This window comes from Syngnathus scovelli, chromosome 3 (genome assembly GCF_024217435.2).
Source record: "Syngnathus scovelli strain Florida chromosome 3, RoL_Ssco_1.2, whole genome shotgun sequence".
Taxonomy (NCBI): Eukaryota; Metazoa; Chordata; class Actinopteri; order Syngnathiformes; family Syngnathidae; genus Syngnathus; species Syngnathus scovelli.
Window position 1 is genome coordinate 5,035,811 of NC_090849.1, and position 11,244 is coordinate 5,047,054.

General features: G+C 46.9%; 1 long non-coding RNA gene across 1 annotated transcript; it reads left to right on the forward strand.

The window, feature by feature from the left end:
- The first annotated feature begins 6,380 nt into the window (after positions 1 to 6,380).
- On the forward strand, positions 6,381 to 9,372 carry LOC125993679 (uncharacterized). The gene is made up of 4 exons (XR_007490382.2): positions 6,381 to 6,988; positions 7,166 to 7,336; positions 7,482 to 7,559; positions 9,086 to 9,372. It is a non-coding gene; the product is annotated as an uncharacterized lncRNA (long non-coding RNA).
- The last annotated feature ends 1,872 nt before the right edge of the window (positions 9,373 to 11,244 follow it).

An 11,244-nucleotide genomic window follows, 5' to 3' on the forward strand; every position in this document is an offset into this window, starting at 1 on the left:
CGGCGGCATGCCAACAGAGTCCACTGAATTTGTGTTCCACAGAGAAGGCCTAGTTCGCTCAATGACCTGGAGCGCGGTTGCGGCCAGCAGGACGGTGAAATGGAGTTCCTTCAAGTTGTGGAGCAGCGGCACATCATCGACGACTTGTCCAAGGTCTTCAGGCAGGCGACTCGGTGCACGTACGGCAGCGCCGCGCTCGCTCGCTGTCGCCAGGAAACCTTTTCCGTCCAAAGCTTGGCCGGCGGCCGCCATCCAAAAAATTGGCCCCTTAAATTCCGACCTTTCAAGCAGGAGCATTGTGCGCACGCGTTTGAACACGCTTTAGACTTGTTTTGCCGTTTTCAGCAGCTCAAAGCTCCCGTTTTGTCAGCGCCTTTGCCACTCGCTGTGCGCTGAAAACGACGGACTCGCCCGGCTGCTCAGCCCGTCAACCATGAGCCGCGAGCGCGACGTCATTGTCCGTAGGCAGCTAGTGGCAAAATGCACCCTGTTAGAGTTGCGCTCGCTCCAACTTATTTTGCAAGAACCACACGGGAGACAAGTAAGTTCTTTTGGACACCTGCAGGTGGAGAGTCCATCCGTTGTACGAATGAAGTCTGACTCTCGGCTCCTGCACGAGCATTTTTATTAAGAGAAACAGGGTGGGTGTAAGAGTGGATTGAATAGAGAAAGCCCTTGACCTCTAGTCAAAACATAGCAAGGGATGTTTTACGACTTTGTGTAGGAAGGGATAAGCGATAGGGATAAATAAGGGATAAATAATATTATTTATTACAGGTTGCAGTCAAAGTCAAAGCAACATAATCATACGATAAAGATAATCTGGAAAACCCTGACGCACCCTGTAGTTGTCACTTTTGGAAAAGACGAGCGTCCCTCCAATCATCGCCGGTGACGGGTTTTTCAGGCTCTGGAGACAGGAGCTCATGTCAGAAATGTCATCGTGAGTCGCGTTTGTTTCTGCGCCGGAGCCGTTCGTTCCCTTTGCATCCAAAGAATCTCAAAGGCGGATTATTTGTGTCGACGGGAGAGAGATTTGCTGCTACGATACCGCCGTCGAGAATCTCTGAGGAGGAACAAAGCGTGAGGTCCTGCAAGGTGAGTCTGTTTGTTTGCGGCTGCTTGGTGTTGCGCAAGATGAAATGGCCTTTTTCTCGCTATCGTTCCTCTCGTCGATTCATCGTGAGGTGTCGCTTCAGTTTGTTCAGAGAGATGTTTGCTTCCGCGCCCGCAGGTCATCGAAACATTTTACGGCTACGACGAAGACGTGTTGGTGGACTCGGACGGATCGTCCTTGTCTTTTCACACCGACAGAACCCCCGACACGGAACCCGAAGAGGTAGCCCGCCATTTCTGCCAGCGTATTGGCGCCAAACATTCCTCTTCAGCCTGGAATCGGACTCGTCTTTGCGTCGCGGGTGCTTTGTCGCCGGTCTGACTGATTCTGGTACTAGTGCTGTGTTGCATTGGTGTGTGCATTAGGAGGCGGAGCTTCGCTACCGCCAGCTGACGCAAGAATATCAAGCGCTGCAACGAGCCTACGCTCTGCTAGCCCAGACCAGCGGAGGGGACTACGACGCCGAGAAGGAGATCAAGGTGGCGCCCCTTCCCGCAACCCCCGGCCGGGTCGCAGCCTCCCCGTTCTCACCCAGCCTCGGGTGTTCTCTGGTCTGAAAGGAGGAGGAGGAGCCTCCCTCCTCCTCCTTTCAGACCAGAGAAAAGCTGATGGTAGTGTCAAACGCACCTCTTTCAATAAGGTGCCCCCGGCTTCCCGGTAACGGGTTTGTCTTAGCCGGGTTCGGAGATTCGTCCGTAATCTAACCACCCGAGTTAAATTAACTCCACCGGAATCAATCTAATTTCTGTACGACGCCAATCCCTCTCAAGTCACCCTAAGCTCGAGCCGAGTAACTCAATTCGAGGCAAGACTTCGAAGTGACCGCATCGTATTGATGGCTCCCCGCTAATGTTTGAAGTTCTTATTATGTTACGGATATTTTTAGATGTCTTTGTTAAGACCTCAGGGATTCGTTTGTATAGCGCACCCTAGCACTAGTTTTGCCGAAGTAAATGTTGATATGGGTCCGTTCTACTTGGTCGCTCAAGCAGCGAGCCGACCAACTTGTTTATTCGAAAGAGAATCGAATTAATAAAAGTGTGACAATAATAGCATTTAAGGAGAAAATTAATGCACTTTACGTTATTAATTCTAACTTCTTATATGTAGATCAAGCACTTAACTGTCGGAGTGCTTCACCCCACTTGATTGCTTAAAAAGAATAACAACTTTCTTAAAACGAATAAAAATGTCTTACTCTATTTAGATTTGCCCAGTAATTAATTTGGAAGGCAAGTCTATTTTTCGATCGTGTCCTGTTTAACTTTTGACGCGGCCCGACGGACAATCGAAATACTTTTATCCTTCACCAACTCAAATGATCTATTTTAACCATCGTCGTTATTTTATTTAGAGGAAGTAAATTTTCAAACGAATTCACTTTTGACGAAATTCACTCTTCCCTTAAATATCTATGAAAGTTATTTAATTCTCTAACATGTTCGGAGTTACTTTTTACGCGGCCCGTCAAAAGGGGAAACGGGCCTGCGCCCTTCAAATAATTAAATTACTTTCAGTTCTACACCAAACCAATAATCCGATTCAAACACTTCCGTTAATTTATTCAGACGAAGCAAACTTTCAAACGGATTGAAATTCACTCGTGTCTCAAATAACTACGAAAGTTATTCAATTCTCTAAAATTGTCTGATGTTACTTTTTTTTATTACGGTCCTATGTTATACCATAATAACCCCCCGCACATTAATCAAATTGTCAAATCAACCCCGAACCATCGATTGTACATTCAGTACAAATCAGCGCACAACAAAGTAGATGAATATACACAACACATTTATTGAAGAAACATGAAATAGAATTACAAATCTTAATCACTCCAGAAACCGAACAATTTCACCCACTGATACCCGTGTTAATAAAATCATTCAATCCCAGAACAATTCGATTGCAAAACACAGTTCATGAAAGAGGGAATCAATTTTTAGCCAAGCAAAGAAATCAAGAAGTAAAAATCACATTTGTGCTTCTCCAAACAATTTATGTCACGCCACTATTCTCATAGTGACGGGTCCCTTGATCGAATTGACTAACAATATTGCTTTAAGCTGTTACAGAATACATTTTTAGCCAAGCAAAGAAATCAAAAAGTAAAAATCACATTTGTGCGTCCATGCGTGACTCACAATCCGACACCGTGTTCCTGTTTTATTTCTATTTTAACTTGCTTAGCTTATTTTGGCCCCTTTTTTGGTCTCATGTTTTGGTCTGGCGCCATCTTTTGGACAAATTTGGAATTTCAGCTCTGCCAATTTATTCCTGTGAACAATCCATATTTTACCATTTGCACCATCTCTTCCCCCCATGTTACATGACAGTAGAAATGGGTCACTATCAAAGCAGAGTAGCAGATCTGGAGTCAGCGCTGAAGCAACAAGGACAGGTAAGCTTATCAATGAGCACACCTTTTTGTCAGACAAAATAGCTACATTCTTCAGTCACTCATTCGTCTGGCATTACTGGACCAACCCCCCCCCAACCCCCCCCCCCCCCCCCCCCCTGAACGTGGCAAGTCAACCAAAGAATTTGTGGATGAAAATGACACAACATTCCAAAGCTGTCCACGCGTTTGTCTCTTCTAGAATGTCAAGTGGGTGGAGGAGAAGCAGCTGCTGCGTCAGAGCAATCAGCAGTTGGCCGAAAAGGTGACGGAAAGAAAGGCGCTGGGCGGAGTCGCTTGGCGTCACACCCGTCCGGAAGCCCCGCAGATGAGGTCTGACTGTCTTTTCAGGTCAGGCGGATGGAGGCGGAAGAAGCGCGTCTGAAAGAGCGCATCCAGGATATCCGAGACCAAAACGAACTGCTTGAGTTCCGCATCCTGGAGCTGGAGGTGGGAAGACTCGCACAAGCGTGTTGAGGCCAGAGATGTGACGGACGGACGGACGGACGGACGGACGGACGGACGGACGGACGGACGGATGCATGCCTCTGCCTTTCAGGAGAGGGAGTGGCGCTCCCCCGTCTTGAAGTTTCTGCAAGTCCGTTTCCCAGACGGCCTCAGCCCTTTGCAGATCTACTGCGAGGCCGACGGCGTGAGCGTACGTAAGGCGTCCCTCGCAACCCTAACCTTAACCTGAGGTCCCAGAACACCTTACATTGCTCCTTGCGCCTTTCCCCAGGACATCGTCATCAGTGATCTGATGAAGAAGCGGGACATCCTGGGCGATAACGCCGTAAGTGTATGTCGAACTCCTTATGTTCGCACTCCACGAGACTCGGCGGCTCAAATGTGACTTTTGGAAGGCTTTGCGCTGAAAGAACCTTGTTGACGCTGTGCCTTTGGGCTCTTGCAGAATCTCACCAACGAGGAGCAGGTGGTCGTGATTCACGCCAGGACCCTTCCCACCCTAGCCGAGAAGGTAACGCGCACGTCCACGCACGCTCTCGCATTCTGCTTATGTGACAGCAGCCTTTCCTCAGTGGTTAGAATACATCAAAGTGACCAAGTCAGCACTTCAACAGAAGATGTTGGACATTGAAAGTGAGAAGGTAGACAGACACGCGACATCAGCCAAGGGGAACTCGGGGCAATGTGCCCCAACAATTCTGACCTTGAGCTGTGCTAGGATATGTTCTGCAACCAGAAGGGCTACCTGGATGAAGAGTTGGACTTCAGGAAGCGTTCCATGGACCAGGCTCATAAGGTAAGCCGCCCTCAAATCTCCCGCCGGACCACTGATGGACGAGGATTGCGGCCCAGAGGATCATGGAGCTGGAGGCCATGTTGTACGAGGCGCTACCGCAGCGGGACTGCCCCGCCACGGACGGCGAAAAAGCCAGCCACGCTGGCGTGAATGACGTGCTGACGGCGGATCAGAGACAAGAGCTTAGGAGCGCCGTGGACCAATGGAAGCGAGCCCTGATGTGGGAGTTGAGGGAGCGCGACGCTTGCATCCTCCAAGAGAGAATCTGAGAGAGGATCTGCTGCACAGCGCGCAACAGGTAAGGGCCCAAAGCCAGCCCGGCACTTACTTGCACGCTTACTGGCTTTTGAAGGCTACTTTCCATTTGTCCGTCCTAGAGGAACAAAGAGCTGAAAGAATTCATCGAAGCTCAGAAGAGACAAATCAAACAATTGGAGGAGAAGTTTCTGTTTCTCTTTCTAGTCTTCTCCTTGGCCTTCATTCTGTGGCCCTAACACCAGCTGGTGAGTGAGCTCCAGCAGGCACCGCACTCGACACCTCCGATACACTGCCAGCCGGTCTCAGACGTTGGCAGACGCTCCGATGCCGACGTATACCCCCCGCCACGGTGACAGAGGCACCGCGTCACACCGGCGCTCATCCAATCAGAAGGCAGGAAAGGCAAATTCACATGCAGGGCACTCTTGAACCAGAAGAGAGCGCCACAAAAAACGGTTGTTGCCCCAAACGCGCACTAAAAAGGGTCAGAATAACAAGAGTCCCACCGGCCAGCCGGGGCCACCCGTCCATCCATTTCTTCAGGGGGGGAAAAAATTGGAGTCACCGGTGAGTACATTTTGCATTTAGCTCTGCTTTTCTGCTTCTGTCTTCAAGTGTGTGGCATCCTGCGACCAAAGATTCAGCCAACCCCAAAGCGGTTGACCTCAACGTCCCACCACCATTCCTACCAGAGCAGGTGACGTGATGCTTTGGACATCCTTCCGTCTCAGATGCCCAAAAGTACTCTTTGCCACATCTGCGGCAATACGGTGTCTTTTCAAAGGTGCAAATAAATCCAGCGTGGGCGGAACACGCACGTCTTCGGTTTTTCCCGCTTTGTTTGTGTGACAGCTGTTGTGAAAATTTTACACAAATAAAGTTGTATAGTACAGGTTTGGCCAAGCCGCAACTCCCGAACCGCATGCGGCTCTTTTATGTTCATATCAACATTTGTGTGTGTGTGTAGGTGTGTGTGTGTGTGTGTGTGGGGGGGGGGGGGGGGGGGGGGGGTTGTGCGTGTTGGCTTCACTTGAGTTCAATTTAGTATTTTCGTCAAAAGCGCATGTGGTGAAATTCCACAAAGTAGGATGGGCAAACACATTCCAGTAAACTATTAGTGTCAATTGGGCTCTCGAAATGGCAGGGAAAAGATGCACAGCAAAACGAAAATATGTAGATGAACACAGGACGTTTTTATCAGAGTGGGAAAGTTTCTATTTTTTGTTGAACGTGATGGCAAACCATTCTGCCTGATACGTCAGACCTCAGCGCATTTCAAAGATTCAAATCTTCAGCGCCATGCACTTCAGCTCACTCCATGCTAACATTGATCAGGCGTCGAACCCGCAACATCATGCTTAAGAGGTGGACATGCTAACCAGTGCGCCATTATGTCAACGCATAACAACTGTAAATCTACTAAACAAAACAGCGGTTGCTATATGACATCTGCCGCGTGTGGTCACGTGACAGACGTCACGTGATGGGCAGAACTTCCGCCGGAATTCAAATCCGCGGGGAGAGTTAACTTGTTTAAAAGGGAGTGGGCAGAAGAATTATTTAATTTATTTAAATCTATTTGGAGTGTGCGCCATTATGTCAATGCATAACAACTGTAAGTCTACTAAACAAAACAGCGGTTGCTATATGACGTCTGCCACGTCGTGGTCACGTGACGCGGACGTGACGTCGACGCCTACTTTACATCCCACCGATCACAGGACCCCTCGGCTGCATAACCGCGCCCCCTTCCCAACCAATCGGATTTGCTATACGCGAAAACTACGCCAATGGGCGGAACTTCCGCCAAAATTTAAATCCGTGGGCGTGGCTCGCAACAGGAAGTAGGAAAATGGCGATGTTGACAAAGACACAGCGGATGGTAACATACGACTAACAAGAGAAATATTTTTATTTTCTGCTTGCAACTGGACCGTCCAGAGCGTACACGGTAAGTACAACTAATCGTTTTTAAAAAGAAGTACTTTTGTTGCCCTGAAAAGCGAGTGAGTGTGGCGTTTGGGGGGAACGTCGAATTTCGACGATTCTTTCTGGTCAACGGTTGTAAATGATTGCGTTGATTAAAAAAGAAAACTTGATGTAACTCTACTTTTAACTGCCGTTTCAGATAAGCGGGTATTACGTCGCAGTCATGTGCCGCGGATATGACGTAATTGGCTGAACTTCCACCAAAATTCAAATCTGTTGGCGCGATGGCCGTGAGCCACTGAGCAACGACGAATATCAACAGAAATATCTTTATTTTCTGCTTGCAACTGGACCGTCTACAGCGTACACGGTAAGTAACACTCATTGTGTTTAAAGAGATTTACGTTTGTAATAGCAACGTGTAGCTGAGGCGCTAGCAGAAGTGTAGCCGCGTTGCGTTGTACGTGTGAATATTGGTCCAGGCGAAATGTTAATGTTTAATTTCATTCCTTTAGGTTCCACGGTGTTTGTTGGCTGCAAGTTTTCCACTGCAAGAAGAGGCTCGTATCATTGACCAGGAGCGAGCTACAATGGTGAGTAGCCATAACATTTATGTTAAACACTTCCTATTTCATGTCTAACAGTACTTGATTTAACAAATAACCATAAATAAATACAGTGTGGGCACTGAAGTTAACATATGTGATTATACTGCCTAATCTGTCACCGAGTATATTGTTGCAAAGTAATATAAGATCCAAAGTTGTAATTCAGAATAGTTTTCAAAAGAAGGCCATTAGAATTATATACAAGTCTGATTACCCTGAACATAACAACAAGCTATTAATTAAATCACAAATTCTTCAATTCAAAGATTTGGTAGATTATCAGAATAATAATGTCTAACAGTAATTGATTTAACACATCACGATAAGTAGATTGAGTGTGGGCACTTTCAAGTTAACATATGTGATTATACTGCCTAATCTGTTACAGAGTATGTTGTTGCCAAGTAATGTAGAATAGATCCAAAGTAGTAATCCAGAATAGTTTTGAAAAGCCCATTAGAATAATAAACAAATCTGATTACCTTGAACATAATAGTTAAGTGTTGAATATGTCCTATGAAGTCAAAATTGGGCACCATCATGTGGTGAAATTTGGAATTGCATCACATCCAATTTTGCCTGGGAACAAACAGATTAAATAAATCTTAGTCTTAAATAAGCCACTCCTTCTCAAACAAGTAAACTCTGCCCATTTTGCGCAGTAGATGTTCTGTTAATATCTAGTATTTATACAAAGTCATAATTTAAATTGCTTTCAACCTTAATTCATCGCTTCAACCAACATTACTCGCTCTTATTACCAACTTGTATCGATTTAACTAAGCGTTTAATACTTCCTATCAGGTCTCAAGTCAAGATTTGGCAAAATACAATTTCAGCAAATCCAATTTTGCCAGGCAACAAAAAGAGATTAAATAAACTAAATAAGTCTTCTTCCCATTAAATACATCAGAAAGTCTGTCTTGTAACCAGTCCTCTTCAAACAAGTAAAGTCTGCCCGTTTTGTGCCGTAGATTTTGTGTCTATGCCTAGTATTTATACAAAATCATAATTTAAACGACTTCATTCCTTCATTCACTTTGGAAATTTGGAATTGCAGCAAATCGAATTTTGCCAGGGAACAAAAATAGATCAATTAAACTAAATAAGTCTTCTTCCCATTAAATAAATTAAAAAAGTCTGTCTTGTAACCAGTCCTTTTCAAACAAGTAAAGTCTGCCCATTTTGTGCCGTAGATTTTGTGTTTATGCCTAGTATTTATACAAAATCATAATTTAAAGGATTTCATTCCTTCATTCACTTTGGAAATTTGGAATTGCAGCACATCAAATTTTGCCTGGGAAGAAAAGTAGATTAAATAAATTTAATAAGTCTTACTACTTCCCAATAAATAAATTAAATACGTCTTACTTGTTCCCACTCCTTTTCAAAAAAGTAGTTTAAAACGAGGGCCATTTACTCAACCTTTAACCTCAACCCCGCACGTCACATTGTGTTGTATCTGTGAATGTTGGTTGTGGCCAAATGATAGTTTTCTTTCATTCGTTTAGGTTCCACGGTGTTTGTTGGCTATATGTTTTCCACTGTCAGAAGGATGAAAATACAAAGTACAACGCTTGGACGTGGGCGACGATGTCACCGGTGAGTCCTTCCTTCCTATTTATTTACCTTCTAGGTGCTAGAGGCTAAGTGTTAGAAGCTAAGTGTTAGAGGCAACACAATACGAACAACACAACACAATACGAACAACTCAACACAATATGAACAACTCAACACAATATGAACAACACAACAAAATACGAACAACACAACACAATACCAACAACACAATACCAACAACACAACACATTACGAACAACACAACACAATACCAACAACACAACGATACCGCACTGAACAACACGATACCGCACTGAACAACACGATACCGCACTGAACAACACGATACCGCACTGAACAACACGATACCGCACTGAACAACACCATGCCGCACTGAACAACACCATGCCGCACCGAACAACACCATGCCGCACCGAACAACACCATGCCGCACTGAACAACACAATGCCGCACTGAACAACACCATGCCGCACTGAACAACACCATGCCGCACTGAACAACACCATGCCGCACTGAACAACACCATGCCGCACTGAACAACATTATGCCGCACTGAACAACACCATGCCGCACTGAACAACACCATCCCGCACCGAACAACACCATCTCGCACCGAACAACACCATGCCGCACCGAACAACACCATGCCGCACTGAACAACACCATGCCGCACTGAACAACATTATGCCGCACTGAACAACACCATGCCGCACTGAACAACACCATCCCGCACCGAACAACACCATCTCGCACCGAACAACACCATGCCGCACTGAACAACACCATGCCGAACTGAACAACACCATGCCGCACTGAACAACACCATGCCGCACTGAACAACACCATGCCGCACTGAACAACACCATGCCGCACTGAACAACACCATCCCGCACTGAACAACACCATCCCGCACTGAACAACACCATCCCGCACTGAACTACACCATGCCGCACTGAACAACACCATGCCGCACTGAACTACACCATGCCGCACTGAACAACACCATGCCGCACTGAACAACACCATGCCGCACTGAACAACACCATGCCGCACTGAACAACACCATGCCGCACTGAACAACACCATGCCGCACTGAACAACACCATGCCGCACTGAACAACACCATGCCGCACTGAACAACACCATGCCGCACTGAACAACACCATGCCGCACTGAACAACACCATCCCGCACTGAACAACACCATGCAGCACTGAACAACATTATGCCGCACTGAACAACATTATACCGCACTGAACAACATTATGCCGCACTGAACAACATTATGCCGCACTGAACAACATTATGCCGCACTGAACAACACCATGCCGCACTGAACAACATTATGCCGCACTGAACAACATTATGCCGCACTGAACAACACCATGCCGCACTGAACAACACCATCCCGCACTGAACAACACCATCCCGCACTGAACAACACCATGCCGCACTGAACAACACCATGCCGCACTGAACAACACCATGCCGCACTGAACAACACCATGCCGCACTGAACAACACCATGCCGCACTGAACAACACAATGCCGCACTGAACAACACCATGCCGCACTGAACAACACCATGCCGCACTGAACAACACCATGCCGCACTGAACAACACCATGCCGCACTGAACAACATTATGCCGCACTGAACAACACCATGCCGCACTGAACAACACCATCCCGCACCGAACAACACCATCTCGCACCGAACAACACCATGCCGCACCGAACAACACCATGCCGCACTGAACAACACCATGCCGCACTGAACAACACCATGCCGAACTGAACAACACCATGCCGCACTGAACAACACCATGCCGCACTGAACAACACCATGCCGCACTGAACAACACCATGCCGCACTGAACAACACCATGCCGCACTGAACAACACCATCCCGCACTGAACAACACCATCCCGCACTGAACTACACCATGCCGCACTGAACAACACCATGCCGCACTGAACTACACCATGCCGCACTGAACAACACCATGCCGCACTGAACAACACCATGCCGCACTGAACAACACCATGCCGCACTGAACAACACCATGCCGCACTGAACAACACCATGCC